This window comes from Rana temporaria, chromosome 7 (genome assembly GCF_905171775.1).
Source record: "Rana temporaria chromosome 7, aRanTem1.1, whole genome shotgun sequence".
Lineage (NCBI taxonomy): Eukaryota > Metazoa > Chordata > Amphibia > Anura > Ranidae > Rana > Rana temporaria.
In genome coordinates this window covers 133,387,702-133,412,411 of record NC_053495.1, presented here as the reverse complement: position 1 = coordinate 133,412,411, position 24,710 = coordinate 133,387,702, and the positions used below count along the sequence as shown (strand labels likewise).

Sequence of the window (24,710 nt, the reverse complement as noted above, 5' to 3'; positions counted from 1 at the left end):
TCTTGCTACACCCCACACTTCTGCACAGTAATGATTGAGTGTGAAGGGGGCAAACGAACATCTTGTTACACCCATCGGAGTTTTAGGTTTCACAGTTATTTTCAACACAAAACGGAGCTTAAATGCATAAATACAGTATTTTGAAATCCGACGGAGTGTTTACATGTTTAATGTGAAAATCCAAGGTGTTCTGTCACATCAGCAACCATGTAAGGTCAGCAGGTTTGCTGCTGCTTTTAAAATTTAACATTAAGACAGTCTGTCGGATTTCCAAATACTGTATTTAAGCATATAAGCTCTGTTTGGTGTTGAAAATTACTGTGAAATCGAAAACTCTGGTGGGTGTAACAAGATGTCCGCTTGCCCCCTTCTCACTCTATCATTACTGTGCAGGAGTGTGGGGTGTAGCAAGATGGCGGCAACAAAACGTCACTTCCGGAGCATTCTGTGATAGGGAGCGGAATGTGACACTACACCGACCCTTGCACAACAAGATATTGGCTCAAGGGATGGACAGCATTTGCTGGAGGGGCGGGTGGGGCGGTGAGGGGTGGGGCAGTTGTCGGTCTCTGTGTGTGTCTCTGCCGGCTGTTCCAATGGAGTTTTATTGACAGGAGTGGGGCTGGGAAGTGATCTGATGTGGCGTGGTGTTACAGAGCAGAGAGGAGGAGGACTGATTGTAAACTGAACGAGACGGGCATGAAGTTCCGCTGCACTGACTGTACTAGGAATGATGTGGGAGGATAGCAGAAGCAGCTCTTTGGGCAAACTAGGCGGCGGGGAGGCCCTTAAAAGGGGCGAGGCTTTAGGCGATCGCCTAATTTGCCTAATGAGAAAGACGCCTCTGTCTGCATGGTCCCAGAACATTGTCTGTGATGCCAGTTGTTCTATGTAAGGGTTTCTCAACCAGGGTTTCATGGAACTGTAGGGTTCCTCCAGAGTTTGCCAGGTTTTTTTTGAACAATTATTATTATTATACAGGATTTATATAGCGCCAACAGTTTACGCAGCGCTTTACAACATCAGGGAAGACATTATAGTTACAATACAATTTAATACAGGAATGATCAGAGGGCCCTGCTCGTTAGAGCTTACAATCTGTAAGGGAGGGTCAAGTGAAACAAAGGGTAGTAGATGTGGGGGGTGATCAGATGGACAAAGTTAAAATACAGTTGTTAGATGTGTGTAGGGTAGGCTTCTCTGAAGAGGAGGATTTTCAGGGATCCTCTAAAAGCTAATAGAGAAGGAGATAGACGGATAGTTTGGGGTAAGGAGTTCCATAGGCTTGGAGAGGCTCTGGAAAAGTCCTGTAGACAAGCATGGGAGGAGGTGATGAAAGAGCTAAAACAATGAGTAGTTTCTGCCTCTTAGATAAGTTCTCAGTTTCCCACTGAGGCTATTGATATTTTTTTATCTGTAAGGGGATAATTCTTACCAATGAACATTACACACATTTTTCACGAGTTGTAGACATAATATTATTTAGCAGAGATCCCTGAGATTTGAAAGCTATTTCAAGGGTTCCCCTATGTTGAAAATGTTGAGAAAGGCTGCTCTATATGAATACAAGACAAGATTTTAACTATTCCAAGGTGTGATAGTGAAGATCTTCATTTGCCATATTTTTCACTGACGTCATCGGAGGCCAGCCATCTGTTTTGAGTTCAGGCATCCAGCCCCTGATGACGCGCTGTTAGCTCTGCCGACCAGTTGCTGTGTGTCCTTGCACCTGCAGGATCCTGGAAAACAGGGGGGATTTACTAAAAAATGGCGCACACAGATTATGGTGCAGCTGTGCATAGTAACCAATCAAGGTGGTTTTATTGTCAAAGCTTAATTTAACAAGCTGAAGTTAGAAGCTGATTTTCTACTGTGCACAGCAGCACCAGATTCTGAGTTCACCAGTTTTAGTAAATCTCCCCCACAGTATATGATGGCGATCTGACAGGAAATCACCTAGGAAAGAAGAGAAAAGCAATGAAATATATATATATATATATATATATATATATATATATATATATATATATATATATATATTTTTTTTTTTTAAACTTGTGGAGGGGGAAGGATTTCGTCCACTTTAACTTATTGAGACTTATTGCAAACTGTTAGTAAATATGGTGACCTTGTGTTCATTTTAAATACTTAATTGAGTAAGACAAATGAACCACTTCCCATCTGCGCTATAGCCAAAAGATGGCTACTTTGCCAGGAGGGTGTCATATGACGTCCTCCCGTGATTGCCCTGCCCACACGGCCCCTATGGCACGTGGGCGGTGTGCTCTGTGATCACTGAGTCCTTCGGACTTAGCTGATCATAGATTGGGGTAAAGGGCCAATCACAGTGGCCCTTTACCACATAATCAGCTGTGTCCAATGACAGCTGATCATGATGTAAACACAAGCTGGTTACCAGCATTCCTTTTTGCTGACAGCGTGAGGAGGGGAGAAGAGATACAATAATCGGCTTGTGTTAAAGGTACATCTACACTGATTATCATTGTCCTTATTAAAGCGGAGGTTCACCCAAAAATCCACTTTTTGACATTAGCTCCAGCATACTGCTAACATCTGCAGTATGCTGTTTTTTTTTTTTGTACTTATCGTTATATGAGCCCTTGTTATCCGGCTCCGAGCGGGGAATCCTGCGGGGAATGGGCGTTTCTAAGCAAAGAGGAGTTGATTGACGGCTGCTAAGGCACGTCACGCCTTCCGAAAATACACAAAGTCACACTCGGGCGTTTACGGCGCCTGCGCCTGCCGTGTAGAGCTGACTGCGCAGGCGCCGTAAACACCCGAGTGTGACTTCGGGTATTTTCGGAAGGCGTGACACACTTTAGCAGCCCGTCAATCAACTCCTCTTTGCTTAGGAATGCCTATACCCGAAAGTAATCCCCCGCTCGGAGCCGGATAACAAGGGCTCGTATAACGATAAGTACAAAAAAAAAACACAAAAAAAACAGCATACTGCAGATGTTAGCAGTATGCTGGAGGGATGTAGCTAATGTCAAAAAGTTTATTTTTGGGTGAACCCCCACTTTAACAGTGCAGTCCCAACCGTGACCACCAGTGCTGCAGATCAGTGCACTGCCTTCCAGTGCTGCCAATCAGTGGCCACCAGTGCTGCCAATTATTTCTCATCAGTTCTGCCAATTAGTGCCCATTAATGCTGCAAAAGAGTGCCCCTCAAGGCCTCCTCATCAGTTTCACCTATCAGTACTGCCTATCGGTGCTCATCAGTGTCACCTACCAGTGCCTATCAGTGTCACCTACGAATGCCCATCAGTGCTGACTATCAGTGCCTCTTCTTCAGTGCCCACCAGTGCTGTCTCATCAGTGCCAATCAGTGCCACTTATTAGTGCTCATAAGTGCCACCTATCAGTGCCACGTCACCAGTGCCCATCAGTGCAGCCTATCAGTGGCCATCAGTGCAGCCTCATCAGCTCACATCAGTGAAGGAGAAAAATTACCTGTTTGAAAAAAACTATGGGCCAGATCCACAGCCAGCCGCCGTAACTTATTTTTTCCCATTTAAGTTACACTGCCGGAAAATTTCTACCTAAGTGCCCGATCCACAAAGCACTTACCTAGAAATTTTCGGTTGTGTAACTTAAATTCCGCCGGCGCAAGGCGTTCCTATTCAAATGGGGGCGAGTCCCATTTAAATTAGGCGCGCTCCCGCGCCGGATGTACTGCGCATGCTCGTGACGTCATTTTCCCGACGTGCATAGCGCGAAATTACGTTACGCCGAGCTTCGTGAATCGCGCCGGGTCAAAAAAGTTGCGTCTGGGAAAAAAAAGATACGGCGGTAAAAAAAAAAAAAATAATAAATAAATAACAGCGTCGCGGGTAAGAAGGGTCTACTTTTACAAGGTGTAAACAGTTTACACTTTGTAAAAGCAGCCCTAATTTTACACATGCAACTTAATACTTACGGAGAAAAAACGAAGCGTAAAAGCTAAGTGCTAATTTGCATACCCGAAGCGGCATTTCGACACAAAATGCCCCCAGCGGCGGATGCGGTACTGCATCCTAAGATCCGGCAGTGTAAGTCCCTTACACATGTCGGATCTTCTGTCTATCTCTTGGAAACTGATTCTGTGGATCAGTTCCAAAGATAGAAACAGGGATACGCAGGCGGAACAGCAGATCCGCCTGCGTATCACTTTTGAGGATCTGGCCCTATGATTTTTCGAAAATTGGCCTAGGCAGGAAAGGGGTAAAAGTGCCCAGTAGGCAAGTTTAACGAAAAATAAAATAAAAAAAATGCTGCTTGCAGGATTGGCTGATTAGTGTGAACATCCAAGTTATTTATTATGTATAGTGATCATTCACTTTGCAAGGTGAACTTACTTTTACAGTCTCTATTTTAGGAACTCAACCTTTATGTGTCTTATGTTGTTGCTATGTATGTACTATATGCATTATAGACTATACATCAAAATCATGTTCAACATTCTTCACTCTTCTATTTGTGGCTTGCTGACTGTGGAAAGCATTTGGCCATTAACATTATAATTATGTTCACAATCCTTCCCTATGAAACACGTGTGGACTTAACAGTACATTATAATAGTAGCAGCTAGGAAACATATAACATAGGTATTTTGCATTTTATAAGAATAACCACTAATGGTTTGCTTTCATCCTTTTGATAGCTTCATTTTCCTCCAAACAGGTAAACCGGGACTCCTCACCACCGACTCGGAAGCTCATTGCTATCATGAGTTTCGTCTTTGCAGATCTGCAAACTCGGCCGCTAGGGGGCGCCGTCGCTCCGCGTAAAAAAAAAAAAAAAAAAAGAAGTAAAAAATAAAACAAAAGTGATACCCTCTCTAAACTGTTCGAATTGCAATAAAAATAGATTATAAGAGACATGTAGTGATGTGTACTTTTTAGACTCCAATAAAGCGCTTCTGGCATGCAGAGGAAAGAAGGTCTTGTGTATTATTTGAATTATTAAATGACTAGAGGGATATATTATTCAATGGTTGCCCCAGCTGTTTTATATAATATATTTGATTTTTCTACAGATCTGAAAAACAAATATGAACAGTTAAAGAAGAGTGATATATGGATGATTTTATACAGGTTGTGCTAGTTATTTTGGTGGCACAGAACAGCTGAACATCTAATGATTACACCAGATTAAAGGAGATGCTTTTTAGCACACTACCAAAACCACACTGCCAATGGCCACATCAATTCACTGCTTTTAGAAGGGGGACAAATATTTGCCCTTTCATCTTGTTCACTGATGTCTTGGCACAATAATTTAATAGCCATCGGAAACACAGAAATAGTTCTATGTTCTAAAGTGTATGAGCTTTCTATTTTGAGTTGAGTTATTGAGTTATTATATATATATATATATATATATATATATATATATATATATATATATATATATATATATATATATATATATATATATATATATATATATATATATAAATATAATTAAAGCGGGGGTTCACCCTAAAAAAAAAAAAAAAAATTCTACCATGCCATTCCGCATACTAGCGCTACCTACAGTATGCCTTTATTTTATTTTTTTGCGCCGTACTCACAGTTTAATCACGTAGTGAAGTTTCAGACTCCCTGAGGGGAATGGGCGTTCCTATGCAGAGGGGAACATGAGTGACGGCCGGCTATGGCGCGTCACGCTTCCCGGAAATAGCCGAAATAGGACTTGGCTCTTCACGGCGCCTGCGCAGTCAGCTCCTAGTCTGTGCGCAGGCGCCGTATAGCACCGTGAAGAGCCGAGTCCTACTCCGGCTAATTTCGGGAAGCGTGACGCGCCAGAGCCGGCCGTCAATCATGTTCCCTCTGCATAGGAACGCCCATTCCCCGCGGGGAGTCTGAAACTTCACTACGTGATTAAACTGTGAGTACGGCGCCAAAAAAATAAAATAAAGGCATACTGTAGGTCGCGCTAGTATGCGGAATGGCATGGTAGAAAGTTGTTATTTAGGGTGAACCACCACTTTAACAATTTAGAGGGATTGCTATTATTTATAAGGTTGAACGATGAGTTAATTTATGGTGGTATAGTTACATTGGATCAATGTAAGAATGCATATGCCATACCTGTAATACCTTTGTGGAAGCAAAAGATCACTGTCTACACTGCTAAAGGAAACGCTGCTGTCTTCCAATTTAAATGTTGGGCAGCTGCCTGGCTGTTGCTCACTTGACATAAATGCCATTCACTCATAGGCATGGGCACACCCTAAGAGAAAGGGACTGGGGAATTTCTGTCCTCAGTCCAGGGCTGTCTTAATAGCACCCTGGGCAAAGTAATGCTCTGGGACCCCTACAATGATGACAGTGAAGGTAAACAGACATGAAGTTGGTAGAAGGCAGACTGCCCCCCCCCTTTGCATCTATCACTCTTAGTGCCATCATGAGGCCCCCAATTTCAGAGCAGTGTGGGCTCAAAGACCAGCTGCTTTGGGGAAAGTGCAGGGGCCCCCCATGCAGTTGGGGCCCCTGGGCAATGCCCAGGTGTGCCCTCTCATTAAGACAGCCCTGCCTCAGTCCCTTTCTCTGTCTAAAAGGTGAGACATCATGGGTCTGTATAGACCTCTGATATTTCTCCAAAGCCTCCCAATGGGGCTCCTAAAAATATTTTTTTTTTAAATAATAATAAAATATCATAAAACATAATAAAATTGTAAAAAGTTATAATAAAAAAATAAAAATAAACTACGGACACCGTCCACTGCTCTACTGACACCAACCTCTGCTCTACTGACATCGTCCACTGCTATATACACATGTGTGTTTGAGCTTTGAGGTGAAAACCCTAATGCAATAGGCTGCGCACACCTATGCATACACTTAAAGCGGAGTTCCACCCAAAAATGGAACTTCCGCTTTTCGGAACCCTCCCCCACTCCAGTGTCACATTTGGCACCTTTCAGGGGGAGGGGGTGCAGATACCTGTATAAAACAGTTATTTGCACCACTTCCGGGGTATTGACTCCTTGGGAGTCACGCCCATTAGGGTAAGCCCTGCCCGCTGTCTCCTGGGAAACACACTGTTCCCAGGAGAGAGCGGGACCAGTGACCACGCGCCACGCTACTCGCGTATGAGCAGTAGGGAACCGGGCAGTGAAGCCGCAAGGCTTCACTTCCTGATTCCCTCACCGAGGGTGGCAGCGGCAGCAACCGAGAGACGAGCGATTGCTCGTCCTCGTCTGCCGACATCGCGGGCACGCTGGACAGGTAAGTGGACAGGTAAGTTGTCAAAATTTGTAGCTGCTGGCTTTTAAAAAAAAAAATTCAGGTGGACCTCCTCTTTAAAGTGTTACTAAACCCAGGACCCCACATTCACTATATCTGGTCTCCCACAGTACACAGAACATGGAGATGCAATTATTTTAGTAAAAATAAACTGCTAAATACCTTTTCTCATCAGCAGTATATAGCAGTCTTGTTAAAGCATGTAGGAGGGGTTTTCATTTTCTTTTGATTGTCCTATGAGGCTGAAGGTCCCCTGACCCTCTGTTTGGACAGTGCTGATTGGCCCTGTGCTGATCACATGCACCTGCCCAAGAAAAAAGAAAAACTCTCTAGCAATACACACCAAACTGAGCATGTACAGCTTGCCCCCAATGCTCTGTTCTATCAGGAGATGGCTTGGGGACTTTAGAAGAAGGGGATGATCAGACAAGACAGGATCAAGCAGCCTTTTTACAAAATGCAAAGGATTAACCCCTTAGGTTCCACAGTGAGTATAACAAGCATGCTTTACTGCATATATATATACTGATTTTACTGTTGTGGGTTTAGTAACACTTTAACTCCTTGTATTTTTCTCAATGGATGTAAGGCATCCATTGATTGGATGAGGTGGAGATCATGATGTCAATGTCTTACCTTCCCACCTTGTCCAATCTGAGAATGCCTTGCACTTATTAAAAAAAATGTGAATGGCACGTGCAAGTGCCAAGTGAGCAAAACCCTGTATTTACTATGAAACAGAACAGCCGCTCAGTGTGAAGCCCAGCAGACAGCAGTGATCACTAAAGTAGCTGTGACTACTACAGTGATTCTCAGCTTCAACAGCGGTCTCACAGGTATGGCATATGCATGCTCACATTGGTTCAATCTGCACCAATATAACTTTGCAAAAAAAGCCACACCTGGAATTTAGCTTTAACCAAATCACTGAAATGGCATATGAACTATGAAATGTTAATGTCATTTCAGAAGTAATTTTCACCTTTCATGCTCTCCCCACAGCCCCTCCCTTATATTTACCTGAGCCCCCTCACGATCCAGAAATGTGCATGGAAGCCTGGGTTGTCCTGGGTTTCTCTCTGCTCATTGCCTGAGCCAATGAGCAAAGAGTGGAGGCGGGGCTGAGATGCGGCTCTATGTGACCTATGGGCTCATAGAGCGGGGCTTGGGAGCAAGCATGCACCAGTGTCCCCATAGCAAGCTGCTTGCTTTTGAGGGTAATGGTCAAGGGGGCGGAGCCAGGAGAGCCAGCAGGGGACTTTAGAAGAAGAGGATCAGGGCTTGTCTGTGCAAAACCATTGCAGAGAGCAGGTACATATGACATGTGTGTTATTTAAAAAAAAAAAACGTTAATATTACTTTAAAAAATAACGTTGTGATCCTTGTTCAAACACATTCTGTTAAGGGATGACTGTACCCATGTAACTTAAAAAAGGACTTTTATTCAAGAGCATCCGAGTCGCCAGCCCTTTACTGATTCAAACGACGCTGTTCCTGTCTTCTAATTCTGCTTCTAAGTTATCACATCATCACATGGGCTTCCAATGCACACTACACGTGGATACATTTAACACAAATTACATGGATATGAATTACTATTGTCTTTATTAGGAAACCTGCCTTGAGAAACACCATACATTCAGTGCAACAAAAGATGAACATTTTTGAAAATTTGTATTTAAAATACATGTGTTATTCCATTAGGGTTTACATGTATGGATACAGCTACTGTATGTCCTTCTAAAAAAACTAGTTGCCTAACCATTATGCTAACCTAACAACGTCAATAGCTTCTGGAATACACTCGGAAACTATTGAAAACATACAGATCTAAAAAATAACTGAAGTACTTATCTGCTTTTTTTGGTTTGTCACTCAAGTGGTTTACTTGATTTGTTAATGAAGCTGAGATGGTTCATATAGAGAAGTGAATATTCACTTATAATAATGAACAAGGCTACAGTTGTCTGGCAAAAGCCATGGTAAGGTCTATATTAATATGACAAGAGGTCAGAAGTATCAAGTGAGTCCACTAAAGACAGAACTGTTTGCTTAGCACATGTTCATGAAGATTACACCAAGCATGCTGGCATGGTCTAAAAAAAAAAATCTACTGAATGGAAGCGGTTTATGACAGTACTGTAAGCCAATCAGGGAGCTTGCTGGTATATGGGTCTTGTAATAAGGTGGGCGCCCATTTCACCTAGTAGCAGAGCACTATTGCATGTCTTGATAAAGCACAGAGGGGATTTAGAAATTCCTTGCACTTTTCTTAAAAATGTTCGTGTTCGATGAATCGATTTTTTTAATCGACTAATTTTGATTATAAATTATAAAGCACATACAGATCCAACTAATTTTAGCTGACCTCCTTGCAGGCTGATTCCCAGTGCAGCTACCAACCACTGGAAAAATGGATAGCAGGATACAAAAAAAACACACAAAGGCAGCGCTCGATGGGAATAGCATGTAGGTAACAAAATAAATATTGCACTGGAGATAAAATCGATGAAGCTACATAAACTGTAAAAATGGTGCGAGTAATACCAAACGGTAGCAAAAGCAGTCATAAAAACATGTAGCTAAGTATGATACTGGTATAAAAATGTGTACAACGATACCACTGCTGAATCCAGATGAGGAGAGGTTAACATCAGTCCGTTGGCATGTAGATGTCCCGTGAAGGGAACTATCACAACTCCCAGTGGATGGCTGTAGAATCCCAGGTTGATAGAGGGAAGTGATAGAGGAAAGGGTAACAGCCCTTGCGTGTGGCAGGTAGTAAGGTCCCGCTGGTATGCAGATATGAAGGCACAGCAAAGGAGCCCTTCAGATGGACACGGCAAGCCCCGCCGGTGTCCGTGACATCACCGGATCTCCGATGGAACTCTCTGAAGACCCGGAAGTCGGCGGAGAGGTGAGTACTGATCAAAAGAATTTTGATCGATCAAAAAAAAATAATCGATTAATCAAGGATTTTTTTTTTTAATTGTTCCTTTATTAGCCTTTTTCAATATTACAATCATAAATACTTAAACACACCTACATAAAACACCAAAATGAATTTAGGAATTAATAGTTAATTTCCACGGCCCTAGTTTTCTTCTGTGAAGAAGGTATTATTTCTCTTGGACTTTAGGGATTTTTTTCTTTTTTTGGTATCAATTTTGGACTTGATAAGTCTCTTGCGCTAAGATTTTATTTATTTGATATGATAGATATTATTTGTGCCTTATTGATTGAGGATTGTTAGTAGTCATTTTATTTGAGCAGCGCAATCACCTTATATTTTATATATTCGCATTCTATATTGTATGTGGGAACGCATATTGTGATAGCAGCAGCCAATAGATTGGATTAGATGGCAGTACACAAACACTTTTTATATACTGGTCCCACTTGTCACTATGTAAGTCATGGGTCTTCAAACTATGGCCCTCCAGTTGTTCAGGAACTACAATTCCCATCATGCAGTTCCCGAACAACTGGAGGGCCATAGTTTGAAGACCCATGCATTAAGGCATGGGATACAGATAATTTTTGAATTTCAGCTTTAAGCTGTATTCCTTTTGAAAACTAAGACAGCATTAAGCCCCCAGCACATTCCTATATGTAAGCTAGGAGCCACAAAGTCTACATATGCCTGTGGACTCCCAGTGTGTTTGCTCACATAGAGTGAGTCATATACTTCTCTATGCCCAGAAGTATCTGGTATTTCCTTTGGATCCTGCCACTGAATGAAGCAAAGGGGATCAAGGGAAAACTATGTATAGGCTAGAGGGGACAGGGGTTGGGGGGGGGGGGGGGGACTTAAAGCAAACTTGTTTTCTTTTCAGTCTGAATGGGATAAACATACATTTGTTTTAGCCTAAATGCAGCTCCCCAAGTCATGTAAAATTACAGTTCTCATTTGATATTTGGGCAGGTAGGTAAACAGAAGAAAACTATATTTTCTCCATATATATATACTATATCCTAAGCATAGTTACCACAGGTGCTGCCTATTATAAGTCCACTGAGTTGAAAAAATCAATAGGGCACAGTTACTCTTAGCTTCTATTAAACTAGACACAATAATATCTGAACTAGTTTGGTGTGTGAGTTACAGTGCACAATGACTACTGTCACTAAATAAGACCTTACAATCAGGGCCAAGACAAGGGGTGGGCAGCAGGAGCGGCCACCCAGGGCACAATGCTTTATTGCAGGGAGGGGGGCACCCTGACCTTAACCCTAAGGGAAGGGGGAAGGCTCAGTTTGGCATCCTTGCCCTGGGCACTGGATGACCTTGTCCCGGCACTGCTAATAATTAGAGAACACTGTTAATTGGCCATTATATCATTTATTTATTTTTTTAACAAGGCTAAATTACCTCTGTGGTGAAAAATCAAAATTAAACTTCCATTTCCAAACTTTAACTTTGCAGTACAAATATGAATCTGAGAAGTCACTAATGCCAATTCAACTCATTAAAGATGACCTCCACCCATTTGCACAACATGCTTTCACCTATTTTCTCTCCCACCCTCTTATATTAATTTAAGATTTATTTTTAAACTTTGAGTAAATTATTAATATCATTATTATTATTATTTTTTTTGCAGGGTTGCTTACTTTGTTTTTGGATATGCAGGGGATGCGATATAGAGGCATTGGTGCCTCCTGGAATGTCTACATCCCATGAGGCCCTGTGCCTGATTCTGAGCATGTTCAGATACACCGTTGGTCTCTGCCAGAAAACTGGCATGAGTAGGGGGATCTGGCGCATACACAGGTACACTATGGGACTCTGCTAGGTCCCATAGACCTGCAGCAAGTCTGTGCATGTGCTGGATATCCCATCAAGATGGCAGCTCCAGGAGAAGCACCAAACAAGGGGGTCGTGACCTGCAAGAAGACAATGATGAATTCCATGCAATGTTATTTTTTTTTTACTTTCATAAAGGAAATATTACTGATATATACTAATTACTAATATTAGTGACATTAAATATCATTTATATTTTTACTTAAAGGTGTATATTTTAGCATTCACACAGTGGCTATTAAAAGACAAATTCAATTTCCTTTTTGATACCCAGGGTGGAGTCCATCTTTAGGTCCCATGTTACAACCTCCAAAGTGTATCCTTACCGAATTTGTGTTTCCTCTTTCCTGAACTTAAAAAAATAAAATGGATACTCAAATTGATTATTTTCAGACACCTTTCAGAGTCCAGAGCCCCAAAGATCTTAGAATGTGTAATTGATCACCTTAATCTGCAGCGAAAATCATCTGCCTATAATTACTACTATACAATCAAGAGCATATGCTATTTATATATTTATATGCTCTACTGAAATTTCAGTTTTTAGATGTTTCATGTTAGCAATGGGTTAAACCTCACAGGCTTTGCTCTGTGTTTAAAAAACAGTAAAAAAAAAAATATCTTTGGGGAAAGATAACAATAAGTCGAGTGATTGATTTAAATCACTGCTGCTGATTGTATAAAGATAGAGCTGTGTGGGTGGTAAGCTGCATTATCTCTAAAAGCAAAATGGCTTTTAACTTTCTATTTACATAAGACACAGAGCTAGCAGCTTTCGATTGTATTAACATGAAAAAAAAATTGCTGTTTTCAGATAGTAACATTTTAACAATGTAACACAGTACAGGGCTTTATTGTAAGCGGTCTGGTAGCAGACAGGCGTGTTTGTGCTTCTTAGTGCTGCCAGTGCCCTGACCCTACACAGCACTTCTCCTTAGGAAAAACACTGCAATGAAATGGACACTGAAAAGCAGGGATCTGCAAAATGATGACAAAAAAACAATGAAGAGGTTCACGGTGCTAACGTCCGACAATTTTAATTACAATGTCTACACTTTTATATACACCATATATTCATAGAATAGTCCAGTTCAATAAGTGTCACTGTTGTATCGACCACATAAACAAAGGCTGAGAAGGAAACAGGAGGGGGGAGTGATAGAAGGAGAGGGGAAGAGAGAGAAAGGGAAGTAGGGAAAGGGGGAGAGAGCTAAAGGAAGAAAGAGAGAGAGGGGCAAGAATGGAGAGGGGGAGACAGAGAGAGAGAGATAGGGGGGTGGGGGGGGGAAACAGAGAGAAGATGAGTTCAAGAGAGATGAAGAGAAGAGGGAGAGGGGGAGAGAGATCAAAATACAGAGAGGAAAAGTGGTGAAAGAAGCAGAAGAGACAGACTGAAATAGGGGAGAGAGAATGAGAGAGTGTGGAGAAATAAAAACAGACAGAGAAAGAGAGTGGGGGAGAGAAAGAGAGAGAGGGGTTTTGGGAGAGAGAGGGAGAGAGAGAGGGGTTTTGGGAGAGAGGAGAGAGAGGGGGGAAATAAAATGGGGGAAACAGAGAAAGGGGGAGAGGTGTGAGAGAAGAATAGAGAATGAGATAAAAAGGGGGAGAGGTAGAAAGGAGCAAGGGAGATAAAAAAGGTGAAAGAAAAAGAGAGTGGCGGAAAAGGGAGTAGTGGAGACAGAGAAAAAAAAATAGTGGAAGAGTGGAGGATACAGATAGAAAGATAGATGGGGGAGGAGTGGGTGAAGCAGAGAGAAGGGAGTGGGGGAGAGAATAAGAAGGATACATGAGATTGGGGACAGAGAAAGAGAGTGGGGGAAAAAGGAGTAGTGGAGACAGAGATAAAACAGGGGAAGAATGGAGGATACAGATAAAAAGATATAGGGGGGGATTGGGTGAAACAGATAGAAAGGAGTGGTGGAGACAGAGAGAAACGAGGGGAAGAGTGGAGGATACCAATAGAAAGATAGAGGGGGGAGTGGGTGAAGCAGAGAGAAAGGAGTGGGGGAGACAGAGAGAATGAGAGGGATACATGAGATTGGGGGGGGGGGAATAGAGTGGGGGGAAAAGGAGTAGTGGAGACAGAGAGAAAACAGGGGAAGAGTGGAAGATACAGATACAAAGGTAGAGGAGGGGGGGATTGGGTAAAGCAGGTAGAAAGGAGTGGTGGAGACAGCGAGAAAAGAGGGGAAGAGTGGGGAATACAGATAGAAAGATAGATGGGGGGAGTGGGTGAAGCAGAGAGAAAAGAGTGGGGGAGACAGAGAGAATGAGAGGGACACATGTGATTGGGGGGGACAGAGAAAGAGAGTGGGGGAATGGGGAGTAGTGGAGACAGAGAGAAAACAGGGGAAGAGTGGAGGATATAGATAGAAAAAGATAGAAGGGGGGGGGTAGGTGAAGCAGATAGAAAGGAGTGGTGGAGACAGAGAAAAAAGAGGGGAAGAGTGAAGCATACAGATAGAAAGATAGATGGGGGGGGAGTGGGTGAAGCAGAGAGAAAGGAGTGGGAGAGACAGAGTGAAGACAAGTTCAAGAGAGATGAAGAGAGGAAGGGAGAGAGAGAGAGTTAAATAAAGAGAGGGAGAGATGGGTAAAAGGAGCAGGAGAGACAAAGTGAAAGAGAAAAGGGGAGAGAGGATGAGGGAGTGGGGGCAAATGAAATAGAGACATAGATAAAGAGTGGGAAATAGAGAGCGAGGAAGGAAGAAAAGAAGAGGGAGGGAGGGGAAGGGTGAGAAGGGGGGAAGGGGACAGAGAGAGGGGGAGGTGTGAGGGAAGGATAGAGAATTAGATAAAAGAAAAGGGGGAGATGCATAAAGGCAAGGGAGACAAAGAGAAAGAGGAAATGGGGAGAAAGATGTGGAGGAGACAGAGAGAATGAGAGAGGAGGGATAAATGAGATTGGAGACAGAGAAAGAGAGTGGGGGGAAAAGGAGTGATGGAGACAGAGAGAAAAGAGGGGAAGAGTGGAGGATACAGATAGAAAGATAGAGGGGGAGAAAGGAGTGATGGAGACAGAGAGAAAAGAGGGGAAGAGTGAAGGATACAGATAGAAAGATAGAGGGGGAGAAAGGAGTGGGTGAAGCAGAGAGAAAGGAGTGGGGGAGGCAGAAAAACGAGGGATAAGGGAGTGTGTGTGTGTTGGGGGTGGGGGGGGGGGGGGCAGAGGGAAAAAGATTAAGTTGAGGTGGTAAAAAAAAAAGAGAGATTAAGAGGGTGCAGAAGGGGTGAGAGAAGGTAGAGAGAGAGAAAGAGAGGTTGAGAGAGAGGGGATAAATGAAGGTTAACAGGGGGAGTAGAATTAGTATATGTGAGAGCTAGAAAACATGAGAGATGCAGAATAGAGAGAGGGGGGAGATAGTGAAGTGGGGAGGAAGTAGAGTGGGAAAGACATCATTTTGTATCAAGAAAGAAGGGTGTTGAGAGAAGAAAGAAGACACACATACAGTATATATCTATATATCCAGACACACCCCACTTTTAAGTACACAATGGGGGTTATTTACTAAAGCTGGAAAGTGAAAAATCAGGCTCACTTCTGCATAGAAACCAATCAGCTTCCAGGTTTTATTACCAAAGCTTAACCACTTGCCGCCCGCCAATGACAGATTGAAGGCGGCAAAGTGGTTTCAATATCCTGAGTGGACGTCATATGACATCCTCAGGATATTGAGCCGCTGCGCGCCCCCGGGGGTGCGCATTGCAGCGATCATTGTTGCAGGGTGTCAGACTGACACCCCACAACACCGATCACGGAGACTCTTTACCACGTGATCAGCCGTGTCCAATCACGGCTGATCACGATGTAAACAGGAAAATCCGGTAATCGGCTTTTCCTCACTCGTGTCTGTCAGACGCGAGTAGAGGAGAGCCGATCGGCTGCTCCTCTGACAGGGGGGGGTTTGTGCTGATCGATTATCAGCCCCCCCCCCCCGAGGATGCCCACTGGACCACCAGGGATGCCAAACAAAAAACACAGGTATGCCACCCTAGACCACCAGGGATGACAATGATACAAAAAATGGATGCCATTTAGTGCCCGCAATGGATGCCAATCAGTGCCCACACATGGGCATTGTTTGGCACGGATTGGCATCCATTAGTACAACACATATGATAGTGCCACCTATCAGTGCCCATCTATGCCCATCCGTGCCGCCTATCCATGCCGCCTATCAGTGCCCATCCGTGCCGCCCATCAGTGCCGCATATTAGTGCCCATCGATGCCACCACATCAGTGCCACCTCATCGGTGCCCATCAGTGCCCGTCAGTGCAGTACCATCAGTGCCCATCAGTGAAGGAGAAAACATACTTATTTACAATGTTTTATAACAGAAACAAAAAAAACGTGTTTTTTTTCTAAATTTTCGGTAATTTTTTTATTTTTTTTGCAGAAAATAAAAATCCCAGAGGTAATCAAATGCCACCAAAAGAAAGCTCTATTTGTGGGTACAAAATGATAAAAATTTTGTTTGGGTACAGTGTAACATGACCGCGCAATTGTCATTCAAAGTGCAACAGCGCTGAAAGCTAAAAATTGGTCTGGGTGGGAAAGTGTATAAGTGCCCGGTATGGAAGTGGTTAATTGAACAAGCTGGGGTTAGAAGCTCATTGGCTTCTAGGCAGAAGTGAGCCTGATTTTGCACTTTCCAGCTTTAGTAAATAAAACTCCATTGTGTACTTAAAAGTGGGGTATACCAAGGGCCGTCTTAATCGCAAAGTAATGCTCTGGGGCCCCTACAATGATGACAGTGCAGGTAAACAGACATCAAGTAGGTAGGAGGCAGACTGCCTTCCCTGTGTATCTATCACTCTCAGTGCCATCACGGGGCCCCTAATTTCGGGGCAGCCTGGGCTCAAGGACCAGCTGCTTTGGGGAAAGTGCAGGGGCCCCCCATGCAGCTGGGGTCCCTGGGCAGTGCCCAGGTGTGCCCTCTTATTAAGACAGCCCTGGGTATACCTGTATATATACAGATTTCTCTCTCTCTCTATAAAAATAGGGACGAGGAGGAGTTCCAAGCCCTTTCTGACCATGTCCTAAATGCAGAACTCCGGAGTCTATGAATACAGGGTTAAATTACTATTACTGGAATAACACAGGGACGTTATACCACAAGTTTTCCCTTTTCCCTTTTCCCTTATAACAGAGAATTAAGTCATAATAACCTTATTCACCAGCTCTACTATGCAAGAGTCTAGTGAAATAACGGTTTAATCATCAAACAATACTTTAATGTAATATGTATGTAAGACATATACATAAATATTACACATCAGGGTTAGGTGTATGTGTATTCATGTGCCTATTTTATTCATTTATTTTCCTTCTCATGTTTATTTATGATATGATGATGATTTTGGCATCTTTGCTCCAGCTCTGGCCTGAAGAGGGCACTATTCTTACACAAATCACACACTGAGATTGCTCGCTAACGTGGATCTTTCCCCCACTCGCCCAGAAATTTGCAATATACTGTAGGTAAAAGCAAAGAAGCTTAATTACTGGGTATTGAAACAAAAGATCTGATAAATTGTTTGATTTTTCCTCGGGCTCTGTTACCAGATTGCTAATACTCGAGAAAGTGCTGGGTTTATTCCGGGGAGAGAGGGAACATTCTTAGAAACATAATTAATGCATTAATCAATCAGAACTTAATCAAACTAAATTCACGAGTGTGTTGTCATAACTGGCGTGTCTAAACGCTCTGATGTGAAAAGAAAGCTAAACGATATGTCCTTTATTCATTGAACTCTATTGCCTTTATCATAAGACATGTGCAAGCTTGCATAGTGCAAAGTTTGTGTGATGGGGATCCGGCACTGGAGGGTTCAGCACCACAGAGGTGGACAGCGCACAGCTCAGCCTACGGTGCGATCACTTTCATCATCATATGAGAGACATTTATTAATGATATCTGCTATGGGCCACTTAACATCAATTCATTAAACATAACCCCTAATTACTAAAAATCCTTCTATTCCCAATACCTTAAAAAAAACTGCCGGAGATGGAACTGATTTTTAAATATATTAAAGAACTGGAATTGAAGAAAAAAGTATTTTTCATGAATAAGAATGAGAGAGAAGGGTATCTAATGAAAATGATGCTACACGATGCTTGTACTACTGTTGCTGCACTAGCATAAAGAGGTAATGCTTGTATACAGTGTGTGGGCTGCTATTGTAATGCAAATAAAACAGTATTGCATTGGTGCTTTATTTCCATTAATATCATTATCGTTATTATTGGTAAAATAGATCCTGTTTTAAGTGTGATGGCATCAGACTAGCCCTCGGGTAAAACCCAGTCTTCTCATTCTGCTAAACGGTTTAGGTCCACATGTACTGTACATGGGCATTCTCTCTCTCTCTCTCTCTCTCTCTCTCTCTCTCTCTCTCTCTGTCTCTCTCCCGCCCTTCTCCCGCCCTTCTCTCTCCCCCTTCTCTCTCTCTCCCCCTTTATCTCTCTCTCCCTCTCTCCTTCTCTCCCTCTCTCTCTCTCTCTCTCTCTCTCTCTCTCCTTCTCTCTCTCTCCTTTTTTCTCTTTCCCCCTCTATCTCTCTCTCCCTCTCTCCTTCTCTCTCTCTCCTTCTCTCTCTCTCCTTTTCTCTCTCTCCCCCTCTATCTCCCTCTCCCTCTCTCCTTCTGTCTCTCCTTCTCTCTCTCTCTCTCTCTACTTCTCTCTCTCTCTCTCTCTCTCTCTCTCTCTCTCTCTCTCTCTCTCCTTCTCTCTCTCCCCCCCTCTCTCTCCTTCTCTCTCTCCTCTCTCTCTCTCCTTCTCTCTCTCCTCTCTCTCTCTCCCATCTCTCTCCCTCTCTCTCTCCCCTCTCTCTTTCTCCTTCTCTCTCTCTCCTCCTCTCTCTCTCTCTCTCCTTCTCTCTCTCCTTCTCTCTCTCTCTCTTTCCTTCTCTCTCTCCTTCTCTCTCGCATTCTCTCTCTCCTTCTCTCTCTCTCTCTCTCTCTCTCCCTCTGCCCTTCTCTCTCGCCTTCTCTCTCTCTCCTTTTCTCTCTCTCCTTCCCTCTCTGCTTCTCTCTCTCCATCTCTCTCTCTCCCCTTCTCTCTCTCCCACCCTTACATTCTCTCTTTCACTATAAGTTCCTAGGGGGAACTGCAAGGTCCACATCTGTGGTGTATTCAGGGCATTCTCTCTCTCTCTCCTTCTGTATCTCCCCCCTCTCTCTCTCTCTATCTCTCTTTCCCACCCTTACATTCTCTCTTTCACTATAAGTTCCTAGAGAGAACTGCAAGGTCCGCATCTGTGTACCTCAAGGCTCTCTCTGTCTCCCTCTCCCCTCCCTCTCTCCTTTCCTCTCCCTCCCTATCTCTCTCTCTCTCTTTCTCCCTCTCCCCTCTCCTTCTCCCCTCTCTCTCTCTCCCTCTCCCCTCTGTCTCTCACACTCTCCCCCCTCTATCGCTCCTTCTCTCTCCCCCTCTATCTCTCTATCCCCCTCCATCCTCTATTTCCCCATCTCTCTCTCTCTCTCTCTCTCGCTCTCTCTCCCACCCTGCCATTCTCTCTTTCACTGCATGCATGCCCATATAGTTCAACTAGGCATTGGTCTTTTCCCATTGGGAAATAATACATAAGAGGCTATGAAGCTTCCACGTCAAATCTTTCTCAATTAATCAACCATTAGCATGTTCGGGATCTACTATTGAATGGTTAACATAAGCTTGTGTAACTGTATGCTACCCAAAACTAATTAGGAGCTGCTGAAAAAAATTAACTCTTTGCAGCCCTATGCTGGGAGCTGTCAGGGTTTTACGTGCTCATATGTGGAGGTTGGGGTGTAGTGGCAGCAGGCAGATGGTGCAGATCAGATCGATGTGATCGCTATTGCTGCTTTTTTTCCCCCCTCTATTCCCTTTGGTTACTGGAGCTGAGGGCGCTGGCTGAAGACTGCATGGCAGCAGCCTGGTAAGGAGTGCTTATATCTGGGTACTTTCAGCAGGATATCTTTCTGATGAGTGACTCTGGGAGTTATCATTAACGAGGAAATGCTACTTCCACCCTGATCATCTTCCATAAGGGGAATCAGCTCCCAACACACAGCCTGAAGGATCAGCTGCATCCAACAGTCATCCAGAGCTCTCACACAGCACCAACACGGTAAGCAACGTTACTGGTGATGACATCTTAGTGGTATATTCTTATCTAATATATATTTCCAGGATGCTTCACTATGTGTCAGCAAAGAAGATCAATAGGCTTCTCTCACCTTCATTTCTGTTGCTGAGCCCATGCTGTAGCAGATGAAACTGTGCACACAAAGCTCATCTCCATTTGTTCTGTGTTTTGTGGATTTAAAAAGCTGTACGACATTGCACACGCTTGAAACACATCCTTGAGGATTAACGTTTCAAGTAAAGCAACAGAACACCAAATGGTACCTTGATATGATGTTCAGGCAAGCACTAGCTTACTGTGCATCAAATGGCAATGACTGGCTATGCAACTCCATCTCTGCTCCTACAACCATAAAGGAAGGAGCACACTATACCAAGCAGGGTGAAAGTTGGTCATTACACCATAAAAACAATAACACTATGCTGCCTAGTCATTCAGGGAGAGCAGATACCTTCAATTAAACCTTACTCACTTTCGTAAGATTTTACTATGACAAAAATCTTATGAAAAGGTGGGGCAGCCATAGAAAAAATATATATATATTTAACTTACTCATTCACCTTTAGCCTTACTGGTGGATGCTGTGTTGTTTGTGTGTTTATTTTTTTGCTATAACAGTGGAGAATTGAGATCATACATACCACTACTTATAAGAAAGCCTCTGCCCATGAGATATACTGACTTTCCCTAAGGCATACTTCACCATTTCTGGAGCAAGAAGGGAGGTGTGAAACTCCACAAAGCCAGAGGGATCTGATCCAAAATTGTGTTAGTGTGTCAAGAACAATTTTCAGGGAGCAGTAATTGCCAGAGAGATTATTTTCCTAGCCCCCACGTTATGCTTTTGCATAAAGAAGTGGAATGTGTGCCTCACCAATCAACAGCTGGAACATTTGGCTGAAGCAACCAAAGAAGGGAGCTGTCCACAAGCCGGTGCTGAACAGTGCCAACCTCATTGGTAGTGTATACTTTCCATCCTGTGCAGCCTGTCAATTGATACTTGTAGCACTGCAGGCAAACTATATCACACTACAGCGTGCACACATGGAAATGTAGTCAATTTCCCAACCCAAGCTTTTTTTCTTTTTTTTTATGGACTGTACATAATCTACTTCTAAGATATAATGAATGCATTTCCCTGTCTATATGGCAGACCTTGCTGTAATCATTAGCACTTCTCCACTGTATAGTCAATGCAACCTTGGTGTCAAATAAATGCAACCACGAGCAACTCCCATGGCTTGAGCAGAATTTCAATTCCGTATTTGACATTGAAATCATCCTATGAAATATTGTATAAGGTTGTGTTATGTGGGTTCATTATTCAGACACAGTGTCCTTTTCTTACCGAATGCAGAATGAACTCACCTGTATATATTGATAGGAAGCAACATATAATTATGTCAGTGGTTATAGGAGTCTATAAATATAGGCATGCCCACTTTACATATCTTAATGTGTATTGTAATACACTAATACCCTAAGCCACATGCGTATACTGCACATGCATTAGCTAACATTGATTGTATGTCAAGACCTGTGCAAAGGGTTTATGCAAGCTACTAGGCTAAGCTTAGGTCTGTGGGCATGATCACTTTACATGTTCTAAATGCACATGTGTAATGTAATACACATAGTCTAAGTCAATGCATACACTGCACATGCATTCACTAACACTGGGCTGTATGTTGTGTAAAGGATTTATTCAAACTAATAAGCTTAGCTTAGATCTATAGGCATGGTCAGTTGGCCACTATACATGTTCTAAATGCACATGTCTATTGAAATACACATAGTCTAAGTCAATGAATATACTACACATGCATTCACGAACACTGGGCTGTATGTTGTGTAAAGGATTTATTCAAACTAATAAGCTGAGCTTAGATCTATAGGCATGGTCAGTTGGCCACTTTACATGTTCTAAATGCACCTGTCTATTGAAATACACATAGTCTAAGGTCTGTAGGCATGATCACTTTACATGTGTATTGTAATACATATAGTCTAAGTCAATGAATATACTGCACATGCATTCACTAACACTGGGCTGAATGTTGTGTAGAGGATTTATTCAAACTAATAAGCTTAGCTTAGATCTGTAGGCATGGTCACTTTACATGTTCTAAAAGCACAGGTCTATTGAAATACACATAGTCTAAGGTCTGTAGGCATTATCACTTTACATGTGTATTGTAATACACATAGTCTAAGTCAATGAATATACTGCACATGCATTCACTAACACTGGGCTATATGTTGTGTGAAGGATGTATTCAAGCTAATAGACTATGACTTGGGCTGTATGTTGTGTTAAGGATGTATTCAAGCTAATAGACTATGACTTGTGTATTTCAATAGACATGTGGATTTAGAACATGTAAAGTGGCCAACTGGTCATGCCTACAGATCTAAGCTAAGCTTATTAGTTTGAATAAATCCTTACAACTGATTTCTCACACCCCTGAACGTATTCTGTTCAATGGACGTGTTCTGTTGAATAATAACTAAGTATGAATCTAGAACTCTTCACTATTTGGTTAAGCCATGCAAAGGAGCCTCACGTATGTTCTATGAAGGCTCTCTACTATTGCTATCAGATGTTAGCTGAAGCCCAGGAACATTTCTATCAGCTGATCCGTGCTTAAAAAAAAAAACTCCACACATTCTATAATCCACTTCTGAGTTGAGCAGATAGCTACAGTAATCCTGACAACCTAAAAAAAAAAGATCGTTCTGATGTTCAGATACATGATGTGGTGAATAAAGAGCAATATAGGATGATTTCATGGTATGCAATTGTAGGTGGGCAATGTGGGCATGCACATACCATTTTCATAAATCTGATCTTGGGTTGCCAAGTTGAACTATGGTTAAAAAAAAAAGAAGAAGCATGACCAAATAGCACATTGGATGTAGTAATGATATACAGAGGCAATAAAGAGTTCCTGGGTTTAATGACACAATTGGATGTAGTATAATGTAGAGGGTGTATACCCTGTGCTCTGTTGAGTCGCTGACAGTACGGCTGTACTTAAGTATGCATGCAATTCTGTTGCAGGAATCTATAGGTCCATTGGACAACCAATTGAACAGCCTGGAGCTTGGGGGGGCGTACAACACTGGCTTATTTTGCAAGTACAGAGGAAGACGTGAGGAGAGACAAGGTACATTGCACGTAACTCTCTTGTGGTGTGTGTATGTGTGGTATAAGATGCACATCTTCATTACATTGCAACCCTTCATGGCTCTCTGCTATTCTTTCAGGACTAGACACTTGGACATTGTTGGACTTGCTTTATGGACCTGTTTGGATTCTCCTCCTTCTCCTGCTTGTGGATTTATAGCCCAGCCGGCTGCTGCTTTGTAGCTCTCTTCGGTGACGGGTATTCTTGGGTGGATAATACGGATTACGTTGTTATTGCTTAAGAATACGCGTAGTTGAGGAGAGTCTGTACAACAAGCACACTACAGCGCCCAAAAAGTCGCACCAACCTACCAACCAACCAACCAACCGCTGACTTGGCCAAGGTAGCCTCTTTCATGTCTTTTCCGTGCATTTACGGTGCTTGCATGCAAAACAAAAAAAAAAAGACTTGCACAACTTATTCCTTCAGCTGATAGGTTCTTTAAACGGGCAGTGTGTTGGATTCTTCCCCTTTAAACTACAGCTGAATGATCATTTAATGCTCTTTGATTCTTTTCTCCTTGTTTCTTAATCGCATTATTGAATTATTTTGTGTTGGCATTAGTATTGATCTGTCTGCGACAAATTTTCAGCTTTTGAATTATTATTATTAATGAAAGTGGTTTTGATGGTTTTTTATTATTATTTTTTTATTCTGTGCTAGTTTGATACTAGGGATGAATTATGTGCAGACGCAGAGCTACACCAAGGCAACGCCTTAATATACTACAAGCTCGGATCCTTTGGGACTCCAATGAAAAAAAAGTGATCCTTGCTCTGTGGCCTGCATCTTAGCCTTGGGCCTAATCTCTGCACTACGTTTATTACCCTTTGCATTAGCTTTCAGTCATAGCAATCCCATTTTCTCTGTGACATGCAGTACATGTCCCCATGGAAGTGTCAGCTCTCCGGTAAAGGGCTAGCAAACTCCTTGGCTGGACCAGATAGGGTTAATGTGCTCTGCTCTGTTGTTTTCTGTTGTTTTAACCATGGATTGCAAATCAGTCTCCTAAAAACGATCGGAAATCTTTGTGAGTACATTGTAACCCATTAATTTCACTACGGGTGGCACAATAAACGGTTTGATAGAGAATTATCAGCTGTGCCTTCTCTTCCTCCTGTACAGATTTCCTTGGTCATGCAAATGTGTATACTAATCTAAATAATTATGCATGTGTTAGATGCAGAGTATAACCTTGCTATGACTTGGAAATGAATTCCATATAGTGAGAACTGTATCACTGATGAGATGTACAGTACACTAATATATATAATCTTTATGACTGTATAAATATGCACTGTCAATAAAAAGGGAATATTAACATTCTA

General features: G+C 42.6%; 1 long non-coding RNA gene across 1 annotated transcript; it reads left to right on the top strand.

The window, feature by feature from the left end:
• Positions 1–19,523: 19,523 nt before the first annotated feature.
• LOC120945658 lies at positions 19,524–23,787 on the top strand. Its single transcript, XR_005750615.1, has 3 exons — positions 19,524–20,176; positions 23,256–23,361; positions 23,462–23,787. It is a non-coding gene; the product is annotated as an uncharacterized LOC120945658 (long non-coding RNA).
• The last annotated feature ends 923 nt before the right edge of the window (positions 23,788–24,710 follow it).